Here is a 21,251-nt window from a genome sequence, read left to right on the forward strand (position 1 = left end):
GAGAAAACCTTCCCATAGGACAATATCGAAGGATACTGAGGAATTGTTCTAACCTGGAGGATTACAATGAGGAAGCCAGAAATCTCACGAAGAGACTGAAGGATAAAGGATACCCCATTAAGGTACTTGAACAAGCGAAAAAGATCACGGAATACACCATGTGAGGCCTTATTGGAAACCAACACTACGGAGGAAACCAAAGCACTAATATGTGTGACCACGCACAGTTCATCTTCCAATAGTATAAAAAAAAAAAAAAAAAATTGGCGTATCCTCACGTCCAACAAACTTACATTTGAGAAACCTATGTTCCCGTTCAGGAGGAATAAAAGCATAAGGAACACATTGGTTCATATGGACAGCTGAGAACCCACATGTGATGCTCAATTGACTTTGTGGAATCAACCACCTGTAAAGGGCCCTTTTCCCTGTGGGAATTGTGTAGTGTGCCCCTTCACAAAGCATACCACCAGCATCAACCTGGGTCTAAAGCATGACTGGGAAGCAGAGAGACCACACTAATTTGAACACCTGTAACGTGGTCATATGCCTGTGTGGATCCAGGTACATAGGCATGACTATCCGAAAAGTTAAGCTACGAATTGGTGAACATAGAATCACGATGACAAAGACACAGAATGGACCATAATCGAAAAAGTGAAGGAAGGCCCAAACCTCATCAAGAGACTTTTGGAGAGGGAGCAACGATGGGTCTATAAATTGGAGACTGACAATTGAGGATTGAATGATTCAATCCCATGGAATATGCTGAATAGAAACTGAATTAGACATGGGGTCAAGTTAGTATCTGTGTGGTCCCCAGTAGTCCGTTTTTGTTATGATACCATTTGGTCACAATGTCTCATTGAGAGTAAACACATGCTAGATCTTGTGACTTCAGGTATTTTGAAACATCTTCCTAAGTATGGACTTTTTCTTGCTTAACTATCCAATTCATCAGAATAAGGCATGCCCAATGGCCGTTTATATGTCACTACTGATGAGACCCAGTCATAAGGCATGACCTACAATAGAACTAAAACATTAGCAGGCAGAAGTTCTGGGTTTCTAACCAGCATGATACTATAGTACCGGGATTGAGCCTTGCACACAGCCTTGCTTCACATAGTCTTTGTAGGCTGTTTCCAAACTTTTAGACAATGTTGGTATGCGGTGTTCCACACAGGCATGGCACACTGTTGGTACCGTTTAGAGATACGACACGACACGACACTACAGTTCCCATGAATCCATGGGAGTTGCGTAATCGTTCACATATTATGGACCCAAGACTACAGTTCCCAGATTTCTAGGGATTTTGTAGTTCCTACAGACACATGCACAGGAAGTGACGGGGCTTACCGGTGCCCTGCCTCATCCACACGTCCATTGACTGGCTGCAAGATGGAAGGTCCTGTTTATTTAAACGGGCGCGCCGAGCAGCGATGTACGATAGCTGGGATACACGGACACCGAATAGGTTGTTTACGGGGCAGGACCTTTGATGTAGTAAGTCCAGAAGCGATAGCATAGCGACGGACAGAGGTAATGCGTTTGTTTGGTCATATGGGAGGTTGAGAATTCTAACGGTGCAGTTTATCACAAGGCTGCCCTTACCGTCATCCGTGAGAAACATGTGTTCTCCTTAATTAGGGTAAGGGTATATATGAGCACTTTTGGGCACTATTGTGAATGTTGGATATGCGGTTCTTCAGTTCACAGAGTCCTTATTTTAAAGATGGTAGCTTGGTGAACAAATCCGCTATTCTCTGGAGTCTTGATCTTTATTGAAAGCTGTCAGTCCTCCCAGGGTTTTGAAGGTCACTGAGCTGCAGGACGAGTAATCTTTTAGTGCAGGATCGTCAAGGGCTGTAGACAGGCCGGTAGGGCTGGGACCATGTCAGCTGGCCTCTGCAGTCTTCTCTGCTGGTGCGGCTCTATAGTGTCCAGCTCTTCTTAGGTCATCGGGAACTGAAGGTCGGGGGATGCCACCTAAATACTGGATTTAGGGGCGTTACAGGGGAGTGACAGGTAGTGGCCAATGGGCTCCTTACCTGGGGTGTCTACACCCTCTACAGTGGGAGGGGGTCATGGACCTAGCCCTGATTTGATAAGTTCCACAATCTTCAAGATGGTGGGCATTGAAAAGTGTACTTCACCTCGCCTCCAGCACCTGAAGGGTAGAGTTGGCAGAGGGAGGCACACCTACTATTCTTTCTATGTTTTCACACCTGTCCTCCCCACAAAAAGGGAGGGAGGACATGAAGGGGGCATACTCCCTGTAACAGGCTGAGATTGCATTACAAAGGATGAAAGGCCTTTGAAGCTCCCTACCACGGATGGCTCTTCATGGCCAGGGGGGAAGGTGTGAACACCTCCACCCGGGAAAGGCATTGTTCTCGGCCTCAGAGTGAGCAGACACTCTCCTCATGAGGTCAGAAGACAGTCAAAATCAGACAGTCCCTCCACTCCCCACTTTGTTCCATCCAGCTGTATTAAAACACAATTTCTTTGAGATCATTGATATGTCTCTTTCTGCCCACCAAACTTAGATGTCTCATTGGGTTCTGGGGATGTCCAGACAAACAAGAAGGGTTCCCCACAGTATAGATATACACCCTGCATGATCTAACAGAAAAACAAAAGTGCTTTGTGCTCAAGGTGTCATGGTGAAAATAAGGGTACAATAAGAAACGCCTATGTATAAATCACAACTATAGCCCAATAAGGAACATACGTCTTTGTTGATCCTGCATTACTCGTATGTATTCCAAGACCTAATCTAAACAGCACTTTTGTTAAAAATCACTTCCTGCGCTCGCTTTATCCTTATAGACAAAGCACAGACTTCACGATGCTTCAATTTTCAAATTGTTTATTGTACCTCTCTGCCATAACGCGTTTCGGTCAACAGAGTGACCTTGATGGATATATATGTATATCATTCATTCATTAATCTTTATTTGGTTTAGAAAACCATAAAAGATACAAAGTAAAAGCAGTTCATACATAGTAGATAAACACAGTTTGAATAATCATTTCCTTAATATGCACTTGGACAATTGTAGTTAGTAAATTTTTGCCTTTAGAATATAAAACCAGTTACTCAATAAATCAGATAAAATACAATAAAAATGCTAAGCTTACTATGTAGTATGTTTAAAACATAGAGGGAAATATAAGTTCCGGGCAGAGGTTTTAGAAGGTGCAAATGCTAGGAAAGTACATATAAATATTTAAGGCTTTCTACAGATTCTAAACAAGGAATAAAGTGCAAATGCTATGACCGTGCATATACGTAATTAAACAGCACATAAAGTATGCAAAAGGTGCATATGGCTATCTGAAGCTTTCTGCATGGATTCTGGGCAAATTCAAAACAAATAAAGTGCAAATTCAAAAAAGGTGCATATAAGTACTTAAAGCAGCACATATAGTTTTGCAGCTTTAAAATTTCTTGCCTTTTTCTTTCCTTAATAAATTGACGGTGAAGAAGTATCTGCCAACACTAAAAACATATTGCTCAAAAAACGGAAGTGCTTTTGTAAGGAGAAACAGATGTCAACCTACCAATATCTGAACTATGGGAGACACTATTTTGCATAAATGCCCAAAACTTGGTTTTCAGGATGTGTTTAACCCCTTCCATGCTCATGACGGAACGATTCCGTCATGAGCATCGGTTGAGCTGTGCTCATGACGGAACCGTTCCGTCATGGCCCCGCCCGCGCTCGAACCCTTCAGCACCGCGGGGGAATCCGCGCAGTGCTGAAGGGGTTAAGGATGATGTCAATAAGGCGGGCGCTTCCCAATGATGGTTCAACCCAAGTTTACAAAACCATGTGTGCACATGCTTGGCCCACTGTAGGCGAGCACACTGATCAAACCTTAAGATCTCTTCTAGCCCTTCTTTATAACTTGCAAGTTCTGCAGTGGTCCACAAACGCACCCAGAACAACAATGGTCTCAATATAGCCTGGCTGTCAATGAGTTTTGTATTAAAATCTATGGTAATAGGGATCATGGGTGTGCATACAGGAAGACATAACAGCCTCCTAAAAAACTTCTTTTCTTCCCCCGCAAACGTATTCCTGTAGGTAGCCCCCAAAAGTTCAGCACCATAGAGTGTTGCAGATTGTGCCCTGTATTTTTACACTTCAAGTGCAGGAGACACTGCCTTGGTAATACTATTCTGATGATCTCTTAGTATTGGCGAGGAATTTTGGAGCAGAATAGTCTTACTGTTTTGGAGATGCGAGTGCCAGGTCAATTTAGTGTCAAGTGTGATACCTAAGAAATTAAAATTTGGCATATATTCTAGCTTCTGTTTTTGGACAGTGATATTCTTCTTGAATGATATGTGTGGTTTGACTGCCATATATTTTGTTTGGGTAGAATTTATTTTAAGGCCCCTTGATTTACAATAGTCACTAAATGAATCTAATAGATTTTAAAGTCCCTTCGGGGTTTGTGACTTTTAAATAGTATCATCTGCAAATAAAAGAGCCGGTACTGTCACCGATCCTACCTTCGGTGAATCATGTCTGCACCCCAAAAGATATTTCGGGTCATCATTTATATATAGTGAGAAGAGGGTGTGTGTCAGCATACAGCCCTGTCTTACACCCCTCCTCACAGGGATTGCCTCGGTGAGTTCTCCCCTCGGTCCCCATATAACTTTCGCATAGTTCTCTTCATGTAATTTCATTATCTGTACAAGGAGATGCTCGGGTACACCTTGAGTTTTTGAGGAGCTCCAAAGCAAATCTCTGGGGATAAGTGTGAGAAGTTGGCCTGGTATATGCTGTCCACTAGTTATAGTGGGCATCTTGTACCAGTCCAAACAACCCTCATTGATGATTAGGTTAAAAGACAACCTTTATCGAAAGCTATCCTAGTGGTAGCTATGGAGAGCAGCCTTCAGGCTAAGTCTTGAAGGAGTGTAAAGCAGCTTGGTTTACCAGATTATAACCTCTTGAATGACCAAATGAAAGGAGAACCACACAAGGTATATATAAAATATATGTATTTATTTCTAAACACTCTCTACTAATCACTTTATGAGATTAGAGCACAAGATACACAATATTAAAGCACTAGAACGACAGTAAATAGCACAATATACAATGGGCCCCAGAAGGAGACCAAACCATATATTAAGAAAGTGGTATAAGAACCACGACTTGACTAGACACAGTTCCTAGAGCACGTAGAATCGCTGGGACCCCAAGGAACCACCCAAGGTAGTGAAATAGGGGACCCACGGGGGACACGTGCAGTGTGAGAACACAGCCGCGAGCTCAGTACAATCCTATGGGAAAGTAGCGGTTGGAATTTTAAAGATTAAAGACACTTAGGAGAAGACTTGGAGCAAACCCTTTCAAACTTAGAAGGTTCTAAGGCCAGCACCCATGTGAGCACTGGAGTACTCGTGTTACCTAACCCAGGGAAGCCGAGTGCATAGGTGTCAAATTGTGTTGGGAATCTTCGTTGTTTTCAATGGAGAGTTGTTGCAAAGTGCTAATGCCGTGACGAGGAAAGGTGTCTGGTGTGATCCAAGCCTGGATCAGAGATGTGAAGAACCTGAAAGCAGAGGGGACAGAGTCTGAGTCACTTCAGGGTGACCAGGGGCACGGTAGACCGATGTCCACCAATGTCAACCAATGTCGGGTGTTTCAGGTGCAAAGAGGTGAAGGTTGACTCCACTGCCACGGGGACCAGGAGACGTCGACGACGACCAAAGTCGAGCTGTCCCGTGAAGGATGTCGAGTGCTGGGTGGTCGGTGTCCGAATTGGAGACCAACAAGCCTTGGCAACGGCAGCCCACGCGGTGAGAGTAAAAAGTCTTCGGTGCGGACCAGCAAGGTCCTGTGGACTCCCCAAGCGACGGAGAGTCAGGGAACGTCTGGAGCAACCAGGTACGCCCACTGAAAGTTAAAGTACCCTTCTCAGGGACCCACAAGTCGACGGACAAGGGATCACAAAGAGACCTCGAGAGGAATCACTAAATACCAGCCCACGGGACACTCGAGGAGTGTAGGCCAGTAATCTTCGGTGGAATCACTGCTCGGGGTCTGGACTACAAGTAGCCCAAAGCACAGGCTCATGGATCACCAAAAAGCATATGCTGCTGCAAATGTGCACGGTGTGCAGGGGTTCGGGTTGCACGGTCCCCACGAGGGCTTTGGATCTCAGGTTTCCTGAGAGCATGGATCGGCCTCGGAGAAGCTTGGAAACCCACCTCCTGTGTTGCAAAATCTTCGGAGTCCTTCAGGAGCTGCATAGTTGCAAACCGGACAGATGGGTTCTAAGTTGACACATCCTGAATGGGTAGAGTATATTGACACATACGATCTATGTTTCTTCCAAGAAACTTGGGCAACAGCGCCCCTTTTTCGCCAAGGATATTTATCCTTTCAGGTCACTGCGACTAAACAAGCAAAGGGCCGCCCCATGGGGGGCTTGGTTATATGGGTACGTCAGACACTTTGTTGTAAGGTTACCCAAGTACCCACAAATTCCAATGACATCCTTGCCATAAAAATTGTTATAGATCAAAGTCCTACTCTATATATATTTAATGTTTATGCAAGAGGATTGCCTGGTGGTCGTTGTTCCCATGTCATAACAACCCTGGAAAGATTGTTGGACAACATCCAAAGGGACTCTGATCTGTTGGTTGTGGGGGATTTTAACACCACGTTTGAACCACTAGGTTATATCGCTAATAATCTTATGGCAGAGGAGGATGAAATTTGGGGTATACCCCCTTTAGAGGTTGAGCCCATAAAAAAATGGTCAGATGCGGCAATTCAAGTAACTGGATTGTGCTTCGGATACCAATTGAGGGCCGCAAATGGGCGCACACTCTCTGATAGGATTGGGGCAAATACTTTCAACAATGGGCATAGGGCAAGTCGTATAGATTACATATTGGTAGGTTTGTCCCTGTGGCATTGTCTGAAAGATATGGCCGTAGTCACCCGAATAGAAAGTGATGATGACCCTCTTGTTGCTACATTGGAGGGCCTTTTGGGTGGTCTAACGCCAGCTAGCCTAGTGCAAGGACCTATAGGTTAAGTGGTGTCTAATGATACACGGCATCTGCGGTGGGAAAAAGTCTCTAGATCCCAGGAGATAATTTCGAAGATGAATTCCGAGATGGATAGGGTCTTGGATGTTTGGGCTTCAGGTGAGGGAAACCCAATTCCCCTGATCCAATTTACTGTGATGCATACTGCCCTGTTTGAGAAACTAAAATTGTTCTTCTGTAGACCTGCTAAGAGTTGTCAGGCTAAGAGGAATGAAAAAAAATTAGAGGGATGGTTTTCCGACAATTGTCGCCAGTTGCGAAGTAACCTGGGGTTAGCCCTAGGTGATGGCGACCCAGGGAAGGTAAGGTTGACACGAACCCTTTATAAACAAGCAGTCAAAAATGCAAAAAAATCTTGGGATCAAGCACGATGGTCTGAGCTTAAAGCTGCCTGCTTGTCGCGGAACCCCAAAGTGTTCTGGGACACGTTTAAATGGGACCGCGGGGGGATCCCGGACCCCCCACAGAACAACTTTGCCCATCACCATTGGGTGGAGTACTTCAAACCCCAGTATGCTTCCTTGGAGGATGAACAGTCCTTAGGGTCATTTGAATTAACATTCTTTTCCGGAGAGGTTTTCACGTTGGGGGATGTGGATAGAGCTTTGAATACCATCATTTCTGGTCGTGCTCCTGGGATGGATAACATCACAGGTGATGTGTTTTTAAACTATAAATCATCTTGGCGCCTGTATATTAGATATCTAGCAAATGCTATTGCTTGTGGGGCTCCGATTCCGACCTCCTGGAAAGGGGCCGAGATTATACCGGTTTTTGAAAAAGGGAGATAAATCAGTTGCGGCAAATTACAGACCAATAAGTCTTATTGACTCCATCCAAAAGATCATGGGGCGTTTGATCCTTTATAAGATGCAGTCAAGGATGGAAGAGGAACACATTCTTTCCTCGCTGCAAGCGGGTTTTCGTCCCTTTACAAGTACCATAGATCAGGTCTTCCGGTTTATTAACATCTACTGGAAGACTGTTGTTTTGGGAAAAGGAGCCCTATATGTGGTTTTTGTAGACCTGAAGGCAGCTTTCGACCTGGTGCCGCGACGAAGGTTGTGCGACGTTCTCAGTAAATTAGCAATTCCTGCTGATTTGCTGTCCTTGATCATCCGTCTACATGAGGATAATCACGCTTGAGTTAGGTGGGGCTCAAAGGGTGAAGTCACTGATTCCTTCCCGGTTGCAAGGGGTGTACGGCAGGGATGTGTACTCGCACCTACGCTGTTTTCGCTCTTTGTGTATGGGGTGGTTGACTTCCTTCGGGAGTTCCCCACTGATGCTCCAGTGTTGGCTGATGAACGCATGCCAGTCCTCATGTTTGCGGATGATACTTTGATAGTGTCTAAGACCCCTAGTGGTCTACAGAAGGCCCTGGGTAGATTTGAAGCCTTTTGCTTGTCTCGTGGTCTAATAATAAACACAGACAAGACAAAATTCATGACATTCAACGAACACAAGTCCTTTCGTGGCAAGGTCTTTATGAATAACGTTCCTCTGGAGAAAGTAGATGCTTTTACTTATCTGGGGGTTTTGCTTCAGGCAGATATGAGCTGGTCTAAGCAAATTAATACAGCTACCCTGAAGCATAAGCAACAGGCTGGGATTCTTGCAGCTAATTTTAATACCTCTCTCACCAAGCCAATTAGCCCACTAATGGAGATATATGGTCTTAAAATTCTAAGTTCTACCCTTTATGGTGCTGAACTTTGGGGGTTTCAGAATTTATCTACTCTAACCGTTGCTGAAAATTTATTTTTACGAAAGGCTATTGGTGTCCCTCAAAGTACCCCTATGTGTCCACTACTATTAGACATGGGTAGGAAACCTATAAGGGATTTGGCCAAACTCCGCCCTCTCTTATACTGGAGAAGATTGTGGTGTACGGCCGAGCTCTCACACTATGCAAAAGGTCCTAAAGACGTGATGGACTCAGATCACCATCATAGGATTAAATGGTTGAGGGAAATAAGATCACTGTTAGTCAATCTAGGTTTGAGTGATCTTTGGGAGGACCCCCAAAATGCTTCCTTTCCCTCCAAGAAGGTCTTAAAGGAGCTATATTGGGATCTGACAATGGTTTCAATGTGCACTATGGGTGCACGTAAAGAACTGTCGGGTCCTCGAGTTGAAGTCCAAGCCTGCTCTAGAAGATTATTGGGACTTCATCGAGAAACCATTTGACAGGAAGTTATACTTCCAACTGAGGATTGGCACCCTACCAGTAGGATCATTTAATGGCAGCTGGGTCGGGGGTTATAAGAAAGCATGCCCAAAATGTACCGACAAAGATGAAACAATTAGCCATTTGTTGTTCTTCTGTCCACTATATAAGAAACCTCGAGCTAAGTGGGTTATACCTATCTGCAAGATTTTGGGTTTTAGGAAACATGATGAGGCCCTAAGAATACTCACAAACGGATCCCTCACAGCCTATAGCAAAAGCCATGGCTAAATTCCTAGGTTGGGCCTGGTCCATTAGATTTAGGGCGTTGACCCAGAGAGTATGACGAATCTTGGTCGTAGTACCACGAGCAAGATACCTTCTGTCGTGTTTGGATTTGGTTCTGTGATCGAATATTTGGTTTTTTATTCAAATAGGTGACGGGAATGTTTCCTTCTCCATTTTTATGCTTAATCTATCTGACAGCTATCATGTTTAATTTGTTTTTAACGTTTTAGAATTCAGATTATTTATTGTCTTAATACTATTGTATGTATGTGTTGCTTTTATGACAATACTGTCGAATAAAGCTAGTGTTTCAAAGGACAGATGCGTTTTTGGTGCCTGCCTTGCATGGGAGTAACTCCTTTACTACAAGGCAGATTCTTCGGTCATCCAACGTCGTGTAGATAGTTGAAGTTCTGGGATTCTGTATCAGAGTTTCATCCAGGTAAATCTAAAGTCCTGTAGCCAGAGGTGGCTACACCCATGTCCTTTGCCCAGTTTGACGCCAGAGCAGGGGCTGGTAGCCCCTGCAACCGGTTTGAGATGGACTATGCACAGGGACACCAAATGTGCCCCCAGTGCAGACATCAAAGCACTCTTGGAGTGCACCCACCCAGCCACAATACACTAAAGCCTGTCTGGTAGGTGGTCACACCTGCCTGTGACAGGAAACCTATTGTCCAGCCTCCCCTGCCGGAGTTTCGTCCAGCAGCAGAAGGGCAGACTCGTGTCTGTGAAGTCATATTTCTCCCTCTGGTAGGGTAGAATCATACCTCCACCGCCAGTTACTGGGGTACCTATACCCTGGGTATATAGAATACCATATACTAGGGACTTATAAGGGTACCCCAGAATCCAATCTGTGGTGTACTTAAAGTACATGCAATCAATTTAGAGAGGAAGCAGCTAGGCTGGGGTCCTGGATAGCAGGATCCCAGCCAGACGATAGTCGAAAACAGTGAAACATCAGCAAAAAGTGGGGGTAACTATAAGAAGCAGATCCTACTCTCCTACAATAAGATTGAAGGCGGCATTCAAATCTATAAAAGCTATGTACAAGTGGCCTTTCTTTAAAATCGTGTATTTCCATCCCATGCAGAGTAGTGTGAAGGCCTGATCAACTGTGCTGGTTATAGCTCTAAACCCAGCCTGGTACTGCAATAAAAAGTTATTTCCCTCTATCCAGTCATTTAGTTTTGATAAAATATATATATATATATATATATATATATATATATATATATATATATATATATATATATATTACCTACTGGCGGTCGCCAGTAGGTAGTTATAGTTAGGACCCTGTTTCCATAGGAAATCCGCAACATTCTATTTGGAATAACTTTGGCGCCGGTCGACGAATCCTCGCGAAATTTTCAAAATAGGTGGGGCGCTACGCTCCGCTCCTACCCTGAAAGTCTCGGGGGGATTCGTCAAGCAGGGGCCGAGAAAAAAGGGGGGTCCCAAAACGCGTTTTCCCCATGCATTTTTCCATAGGACCTTTAGACACAGCTACAGCCCGAACGGCTGAACAGAATTACTTGAAATTTGGCAGAGAGGTAGCCATAAGGTCAAGGAAGTGCCTTTTGCAGGTCTGGTGTAAATCTGTTCAGTATTTCCTGAGAAAATAGCATTTAAAAGCATATATATATGTGGGCGGAGCCTAACCACACATCTCATCCTGAGATCTGATTGGCTGTCAGCACTTCATCCAAGAAGTGTTGGCAGCCATCTTGGGACCAATATACATGATAGCACCTCATTAAAAAGCATTGCAGTTAATAGAAGGTTTTAAGACTTTAGTTACATTATAAATCATTTGTTGATGGTACCATACTCATTTTAGGAATTGTGGTATGTTCTAAGGTGATTTCACCATGTGAAAAAGCCTTCTGCTGGGATATCATGATTGAGAGAAAAATATTTTCTCATGCTTTTACCACAGAGGTTTGGAAGGTGATCTATAGGCTAAACTGAGCGCTTATTTTCTGTAAATTCACATTATCTTTCTCAGTCATGTGAGAATGAAGTCTGACATTCTCAGTAAAACATGTACATCCAACAAGGGCAGAGACTGTCAGTTGATTCCTTTGTGTTCTACTGCAGCTTCCCAGAGTGTTCCAAAGAACTACTAGAGCGCTAACAGTCCTACTTATGATAAACGTATGGCACACCTGAAGCCATCTTGCTTGGATTAAAGTGGTAACTCTTAAAACATTTAATTTAAAAAGGAACAAAATGAGGGGGTTCATTTTTCCATAAAAAGTATGATTAGTGCTGCAGAAAGAAAAATTAGGGCACATTTTGAGTGACTTCTCAAATCCTCTTCTATTTCATTAAAAAATTCTGACATGCAGACTGAAACATGCACTTTCAATACCAGCAGCAGTTTTCCCTGGTGAGCAGTAGCTTTACTACAGTGATCTAATGAGCAAAAAGAGTGCTAACATTCTGAATTTATGGCAAATGTGTGACATATCTGAATACCTTCATGATGGAATCAAAGTAAAAAACTGAAAGCATTTCCTACTGAGGAGACTGCAGTACATGAGGAAATTAGGAAACTTCATAACAAATAAATCTCCCAAGATGGCCACCGGAGACAAAAGAGCCCAAATGTAGCCCAAAATCACCCAGATGTAGCCCAAATATAGCCCAATGACAGAAGTGTGCAAAACACTTATTATTTTGTGTTTTTGCAGTGTTATATAGTGCAGACTTGTCAGGTATTGGAGTGCTTTACATGAGCATTGGTTACATCACACAAGAACAAATTCATTTTGGTTGTAGACATGGGGAGACTAAGTGATTTGACCAGAATCACAGAATGTCGAGCTGAAGCAGAAACTGCAACCTGGTTCCCCAGTTGCAAAGTCTGCAGTTCTGGAAGTAACACCACATCCTCTCCCCTAAGTGCAACATTTAATCAAGTGGTCAACTGGATAAAAAAACATAAAGATAACAAATAATTTAAAAGTGCTTTGTCGCTATTTGAAAACTCAGAAAATATGTCCTTATTTTAGTCTTTTAGAGCACTAACCATAATTTTGATGCCAATAGGACCCTCTCATATATGTAATTTCTAAAGGAAATGCTCTAGGTATTACAGTTTTGATTACATCAAGATGATGTCAGGCGTTCCACACTTTTGTAATAAATATAGAATGTTAGCAATCTAGTTGTTCATTAGGATACTGTTGAGAGGCAGAGGCCAGGGGCACGGACTCTGAAAATTGAAGGCAGGTAGGAGGGTGCAAAGTCAACAATTTAACCACACTGAGCAGGCAGGAAGGGCCGTGGAAGCACAACAGACTATGGAGGGCAGTGGAAAGGGGGGCAGGGGCAACAAACCAACAATACAGGACTTGCAAGAGAGGCTGTTGGAGGGAAGATCTATTACGGGTCAAGGAAGCTAGGGGCGGTCCCCAGATCCCCGGGAGCCACCACAGAACTGAGCAGGAGAGTGAGTCAGGGACAAAAGGGGCACCTTAATTTGAGCCGGGGTGCCTAGGAACGCTTGCTCCAAAAATGAAGAAAACAGACATATGAGACATGGAATTGGAGGCAGAATACAATGGCAGTTTAATGAGAAGATGCAACTTCAAAGAAACCGCAGAATAGAGACATAAAGTACAAAATACAGAATCCAGATAATCATACAGCTGTCATAATATTCTCTGTATCTCAATTAATGTACTGACAGAGAGAGAGAGAAAACACATCTATAAATGCATCATGAGAAACAAGTTACACCAAGGAAAATGTTACCTAGGAACACTCACGTTTACTCTTAGAGCAAGCATTCCTGCAATTACAATACAAAATCTTTTAAATGCAAAAGTAAAGAGAACAATGGTTAAACATTACATGACATTTCATATAGGTAAAATAGAATAAGATACTTCAAGCAAAGCAGAGCAAGACATTTTAAGCAAAGGAAGACAAGAGCTCCCAGCTCCTGGGGAAAACCTGCACTGCCTGTTAACCTACATACAGACGGCGAGGTAGTCCGTCGATATCTGTGGGTGCTCCCTTTTTATATCATTATGTGGGCTCCTTTGCACGCTACATCTACCTACGTATGCTACCCAAAAGCTTCGTCTGCAGATTTTACCAGACATTTCGTCATTTACCCACTTAATGCTGACAATGGACTGGGTGAAAAGGTCAGTCTCTCAGGCCAATCGCTTATCGTAAGTTCCATAGAGCAAGCAGAAAATAATGGGTATTGTACGGGAATTCAATATATTCATGTATAAAATCTCCTCAGTTCTCCTAACTTGACGCTCTGCGGTTGCCACTTCCTTAAAAGCGGGAAACCTGCCCAGGAAGCAAGTACCAGTCCAGGATGCAGCCTACTGTATGTCGACAGCTTCAGGGGGATGTTGAACTTTGATACCGAGCACGGAGCACTCGGGTAGGGTGGGGGCTACTAGTTTGGATCAGAAGGCCTCGCAGACCTGCCTTCAGACTGCTATACACTAAAATTGCAGAGCTATGGTCAATTTAACAAAGAGGCCTACATATTGAACAGAAGGGCCTACACAGGGGTTTTATGCTGGCTGAGTGGTAAGGATGTCTCAGGATAATTATATAGCAACACAGGACCCGCTGGTCAATTTAATACGGCCTACAAATGCAGCTGGCAGGGCAAGGACAAGGGTCTCATACTTCAGGTGTGGACAGAACGGGCCAGGGGCCCCCTGTGATACAAAATCTACCCTCCTTCAAGGCTGTGGCAATGTAATAGACCATTGTGGGCAGAAGGAAGAGGCAATGGTAGTACAACCATACATGCCAACAGACCCGATTCAGCCAGGAAACGTCCAATGTTTTTAAGCTCAAATGGGCTTTATTTGATCTGTCTCCTGTCTACAATATCCTCTTTTTCAATGTAACTCAAAGGGGAAAATCAATACCCCAGTTTTTTTTCAAAATCTCCCTCTTACCAAGTTCAAAATGTTCGCAAGTATGGTACATTGGATCATGGAAGGAAATGGGATAGGGACATGGACTTGGATAACAGAGGACAGGAGGGACATGGAGAGGTGCACCAAACTGACCCTGCAGGGCAGGCATCAGGGTTTGCAGCAGCACAATACACCACACAGGGCATGCAGGACGGGAGTGCAGCACAACAATCCATAGAAAGCAAGAGGGAGGGGACAGGACCATGCACATGGACAACAGAGAACAGAGGGGCAAGAGGCAATGGTAGCTAGCTGACCATAATGGATAGACAGGAGAGAAAGCTGCAGCATAACAGACCATAAAGGGCAGGAGGGACGGATCAGGGGCATTACAATGGAACAGACAAGCCAGGAGGGAGGGAGTAGGGCTGGGGGCAAGGGGGCAGGGCAGGAGCAGCAAGATAGCCATGGAGGTCAGGCAGGATGGGCACTAGAAGCAAGACACACCATGAAGAGCAACAGTGAGACTGTGATGGCATACACACAGACCATGGAGGGAAGGTGGGAGGGGGTCAGGGGCAGCTAACTGACCACACAGGGAAGGTGGGAGGGGCCATGGCAGCACAGAAGACCATGCATGGCAAGTGGGAGGGTTAGTGGCAGCACAATGGCTATGATGGGCAAGAAGGAGGGTGGAGGGGCATGCACAAAGGACGATGGAGGATAGAAGGGAGGGTCAGGACCTGTGCACAGACAAGAAAGTTCAGGGGAAGGGACCTCACAACAGACCACACGGGGCAGGCAGGAGGAGCAGTTGCAGCACAACAGACCAGGGAGGGCAGAAGGGTGTGGCAGTACAATGGACCATGTAGGACAGGAGGAAGAGGATAGGGGCATGGCATGTGGACAGGCAGGGTGGAGGTGGCAGGGACAGGTTACAGTCATCTGACAATGCTAGGCAGGTGGGAGGGGAGTGGCAGCTCAACAGAACACTCAGAGTAGATAGGAGTGGCAGGTCCATGGGACATGGTGGGCAAAAAGGATGGAGCAGGGGCATGCACAAAGACATCGGAGGGCAGGGGGAAGGAGAATAGGGGCAGCAAGCTAAGCACAGAGTTTAAGCAGGAGGTCAATGATGGGGCATAGAATTGGGCAATGGAGGGCAGGAGGAGTGGACTGGTACATCATACTAAATTGAGGGCAGTGGCAGCACATCAGACCATGCATGGCAGGAGGGAGGAGGCTAGTCCATGGATTCACACAACAGAGGATAGGGAGGAAGGAGATGGGGCAGCAAGCTAACTGTTCAGAGAAGGCGGGTATTAGGAACTTTATTGTTTTTAAAACATTGTGTCTGTGCGAACTACTTAAAATATGAACAAGTATGCAGCATAATCTCACTTTTATTCAGGAAGAAGAGGACGTTTGTGACTGTGACTCCGGGCTCACTTGGCAGAAACACCCCCTGACCCTCCACCCCCTATCGCAAAATGTAATGCCCGTGAAAAGGGTAGGTGAACACAGTGTTATATAGAACATAGTCCTGAGAGCACGATTGAAAATGAAAACTAGATATAGTGTATGGTATAAACTATGCACCAAAAAGTGTGATATAAGATGAACCGGGCGTGAAATATAATATGCAATACATTGTGCGCAATGACAGATTCATTGGAGAGCGCGAGATAGCACAGGCACTAGCGTGTGCTATGCGATATGCGCCTTGGAGTGTAATATGCACAGGGCAGTGTTGTGTAACCTAACTAGTCTCTAAAGTTGTAATATAAAATATGTGCTGGGGAGTGTAACGTTGCATATGCACTGTGACAAAGATATGGATCCCAGATTGTAATATGTATGGCATAGCACTGTGCGTTATAACATAGGCATCGAGAAAGGCACGTTAGATGGGGCAATATAACCCGTGCGAAGACAAGTGTGGCATGACATATTCACGGGGTGGTGTTACAGTGCACATGGGCTAGAGAGTGTCATAGCATATGCACTAGCTAGTGGAATACAACACAGAGGTGTGTGGCACTCGGCAGGCAATGGTGGGTGTAACACAGCATTGGGCTCTGTCAGGAGCACGCTGTGACTCTCAAGTGATGTTCGTCCCCTTTCCAGAGAGTAAAATAAAAAGTATTACACATCCGGCAGTGGATGTGTGTTTTATTAACCGTGAGGGGGGTTTCTTGCATAGTTTTGGTCGAATTTTTGTCGAATCCCCTTTGAATGGCTTGGTGTGCATGTGTATTAAATGTGCCCGTCAATAGCTACCCATGTTTGTATAAATAAACGACAAGGGTGTCTACCAGGATTAGGCACGGTAGGGCATCAGACATGTCAGAGCTTCACTAGTGGTGTAAATACATTCCACGTGGATTCATTGCATGCATAGTCGCCTTTTAATGAATATCACGCAAATCGTCATGGTGATAGGTACGTACGGTTTGTCCAGCATGTCCTAGGTGTGTCTATGAATATATATTTTTTAAAAATAATAAAAAACAGTGGCCGGCCCTGGGGATTGGGGTCAAAAAAATATAATTAGGAGACTGGCCCTGGGGGATGGGGTCATCAGGGCCAATAAATTAGAATAAGAAGGGGAACCAAACAGCCCCCCTTCTTAAAAAACTAAAATAAATAAAAGACTGGCATCGTGCCGGAGGCCATGCCCCCTCCGTGCAGCACTCTGCAAACGCGCCCCCAACAGGCATCTCCAGTATGCGCCAGGGAGCTGCGCTGCAGCCAGGTGTTCTGAGGCCAAGCCCCTTTTTACACCTCTCTGCAACGCAGCTCTGTGGCGCTTACTGGAGGTACCTAGTGGTCTAGTTTGACCCTAGGGACCCTTAGGATTCAAGGGGACTTAATCTCTCAACTTAGAACAGCCACAGGGCGCGTTTACACAGTGGTGAAGGGAGGGGACGGGGCCTGAGGTGACGTGTGCAAACACGCACTATGGCACGTTTTAAATTGGGGATATAATTTCCCTTCAATACTGAGGGCCCCTGGGGGCTAACTAGCCCACCAAGTGCTTCCAGTAAGCGCCACTGAGCTGCATTGCAGAGAGGTGGTCCAGGCCGTGCCACTTTTTACACCTCTCTGCAACGCAGCTCTGTGGCACTTACTGGAGGTACCTAGTGGGCTAGTTGGACCCTAGGGACCCTCAGGATTCAAATGAACTTAATCTCCCAACTAAAAATGGACACAGGGCGTGTTTACACAGTGGTGAATGGAGGGGACGGGGCCTGAGTTAACGTGTGCAAAAACGCCCTGTGGCCTGTTTTAAGAGGTAGTTTTAATCTCCATGCCCTATTATATACTAGGGGCTTACAGAGGAGGTCATGCTAATCACAGGGGGACCCCAACGCATAATGTTCCCTAGTGTATGTAGGTGTTTTCACTGTATTCTAAGTGTCTTTTAACATAGCACTGGCTCTAGGACTGGTTAGTCAGACTCAGTTACCACCAGTATCCGTCTGAAAAGTTGAGGGTACAGGATGATTTTGCAACAAGGCTTCTTTCTGCTCTTCTTTTTGTTCTTTCTGCACGTTATCCTTCTTCCTGCACTTATCTTCGTATTTGAGGACTTCTGTTGCTTCTTTCTGCACTTCTTTTGTTTCTTTCTTCTTTCTTCACATGTCCTATCTCTGTAGGCATAGTTAGAAATTAGCATTTAAAAAACCTTTGAAATTCACAGAAAAAACCATAGGTTTCAGGCACGTTATAGTTAGGAATTAGCATTTAAAAAACCTCAGAAATTCACTGAAAAAACCATAGGTTTCAGGGGTGTTATAGTTAGCTGGACTTTTCACTTGTACAAAACCATTGAAATTCCCCCGTTATAGTTAGTTCAGCTAACTATAACTCGCGCGCCCGCAATGCACTGCTGATGACGTCACATATTACATCACTCATGACATGGTCAGTGACATCACTCATGACATCACTGATGACATCTCAAATGACATCACTGATGACATCACTGATGACATCATCCTTGTGATAGAGTGGCAGACCTCCTCTCACCCTAATATAACCTTTGATACACACATTCAAAAATAGAGACTAAAATTTTCAAAACAATGGACATACCAATACCAGTTACAACAACCTCTTCAGTAATTCTAAGATCCACATACACATCCACTCATTCACCAACAGTCCTATACAGTCACTCATACATGTACTCACTCATCATATGTACTCATACACCTATACATCCTGTTACACAATGCCACTCATCCATAGAGTTACTCACACACATAGTCACTCATGCTAATAAAGAATCAAACATACATTTACTTGCATATACAGTTATACACACACCACCATACTTACTTCTACGGAAACTTACACATACTTAGTCTTTTAAACAATCACTTATAGAAACACATACTTATTCATACAGGAACTCTTTCAATCTCTCACTCTCACATATACTCACATATATACACCAATAGTCACATATACTAGTTTAAAACATATGTAGTTACTCATAAAGACACTATTGAGACAGTCATTCACTCACTAACACACCCATACACACACTCATCCACCCATACAGTCCTGCACACATGCTGTGTTCAACCCATACAAACAGTGAGTCACTCATTCATGCACCTATGCACTACGTAATACCCCCCACCGAACCATGCAGACACTCAGACTGATACTCAAAAAACCAACTAATAACCTATATAGACACCCATGTAGCTACTCACCAACCCATGCAGCCACTTATACACAAAGTGAGAGACTGATACAGATATTTACATATTTAAACATTACTCACTAAGCCATGTATTCACTATGATACACTTAATCAGTCAGTCAGACAATCAATTTTTCAAAAACAAATCATCCATTTAGACACTTATATACCCATTTATACTTCCATCGACCTTGAGATATACATATATAAAACATATTTAATTTTCAGAAAAACACACATTCACTGGATGATGTCATCAGTGATGTCATCAGTGATGTCATTTGAGATGTCATGAGTGATGTCATGAGTGATGTCACTGACCATGTCATGAGTGATGTAATATGTGACGTCATCAGCAGTGCATTGCGGGCGCGCGAGTTATAGTTAGCTGAACTAACTATAACGGGGGAATTTCAATGGTTTTGTACAAGTGAAAAGTCCAGCTAACTATAACACCCCTGAAACCTATGGTTTTTTCAGTGAATATATATATATATATATATATCATATAACAAGTAAAATAAGGTATTGTCAGAACTTTTTGAAAAAGTATCCCTGAATGTTAAATGGAGTAATACATTGACTGAAGTTATAAGTGGAATGCATAAGTGTATGATAATGCAATTTGTATAAAGATAAAGGGAATAAAAATCTTGTTCTTATACTATATTGCCCACTCCAGATTCCAGGTGATAACAGGGCAGCCCCTGTTGTGCTGCATCCCCAGACAAACAGCACTCAATAACCTTTTGGAGTACTTCAGCGTCAGATAAGTTACCCTCTTCGAGACAGGCAACATCCTATCACACTAGAATATTGAGTATTCCCTGTGAAACCGCGCACTCCAGATGACACATTACAGGCCAGGATCGAGCATTTGGATGCGTCAAATACTGCTGCAGTGCTATTCAATTTGGTAAACTTATCTTTTTGTGTGTGATGTAAAAAAGCTTGCATTATTTCACTACTAAAACTGCTTTCCTTGGACACCTCAACTATGTGCAGGTAAAGACCCATTTCCCTGTTACCATTTAATGTCTAGGTAGCGGAAAGAGCTTCCTGCCCAACTTTCATTGTTTACTGCAAGAATTCATTCTTCGACTCTGCTCAAGCAGGTTTTCGACCACACCATGACACAGAAGCCTTTAACGGAGGCATTCAAAGTGAGCAGCCCATGATATACGATCTGGATGGTACAGTGTTGATTGTTCACGACGGCGCAGGGGCCCTTGACACTGTGCCCCCATGCAACATATACATAGGTTGGGGGGTATGGTATTTTATGTAAGGCCTTAACAATTATTTCCTCCTTTCTCTCTGTGTTCCTCTAAACCTTTGCCTTTGGGGCTCCACAAGGATCCTCGCAAATCACCAAGCTGTTTAATTTTTTTTAGGACTCTTTTAACCAGACTTATATTGTTAAACTGGTCTTTCATGTGTTATGCTGCTGATAACCAGACCATATTAGGGTTGGACTGAAACACAGATATGGTTTTGCGGCAACTGTTGTTGCAGTCTCACAACTGTTTCATATTGGGTGTTACATAGTAGTTTGAAACTGAACACTACCAAAATGAAGATGTTGTTATTAGGGGAGGCTCCACCAACATGGACATCAGAACAGTGCCAGATACCCTGCACCCTTGTCCACAGTCCACAAAGACTGTAAGGAATTTAGGTGTATGTTTTGACGATGAACTCTGCTTTAAGCCACAAGTGGCCTTGGACCAGTTTTTTCTACTTTCAATTTCTCAAGGAAATCTTGCCCTTCCTCCCACAAAATACACACTACCAAACACTGTAGGCACCTGTAGGCTCACCTTTTGACTATTCTAATGCCCTTTACCTAGGATTTCCTTCCAAGGTTACCCACTAACTGAAGTGAGATCGAAATCCAAGTTTACCTCATGTTCAAATTGCGATAAAGTGCCCATATTTTCAGACATTTTCATAGTTTACACTGACTTCTCTACACAAACACGCAAAGTTCAAATGATTACATCTAGTTCAAGGCCATGAACAACAACAAAAAAATCCATCCACTATCTGGTAGCTTTTTGCTTGGTGCTTCCC

General features: G+C 43.9%; 1 protein-coding gene across 4 annotated transcripts in view; it reads right to left on the minus strand.

The window, feature by feature from the left end:
• The window catches only part of IBTK (inhibitor of Bruton tyrosine kinase), a 700,505-nt gene that overhangs the window by 93,828 nt on the left and 585,426 nt on the right, over window positions 1–21,251 (minus strand). The window lies entirely within an intron of this gene.

This window comes from Triturus cristatus, chromosome 6, assembly GCF_964204655.1.
Source record: "Triturus cristatus chromosome 6, aTriCri1.1, whole genome shotgun sequence".
Taxonomy (NCBI): domain Eukaryota; kingdom Metazoa; phylum Chordata; class Amphibia; order Caudata; family Salamandridae; genus Triturus; species Triturus cristatus.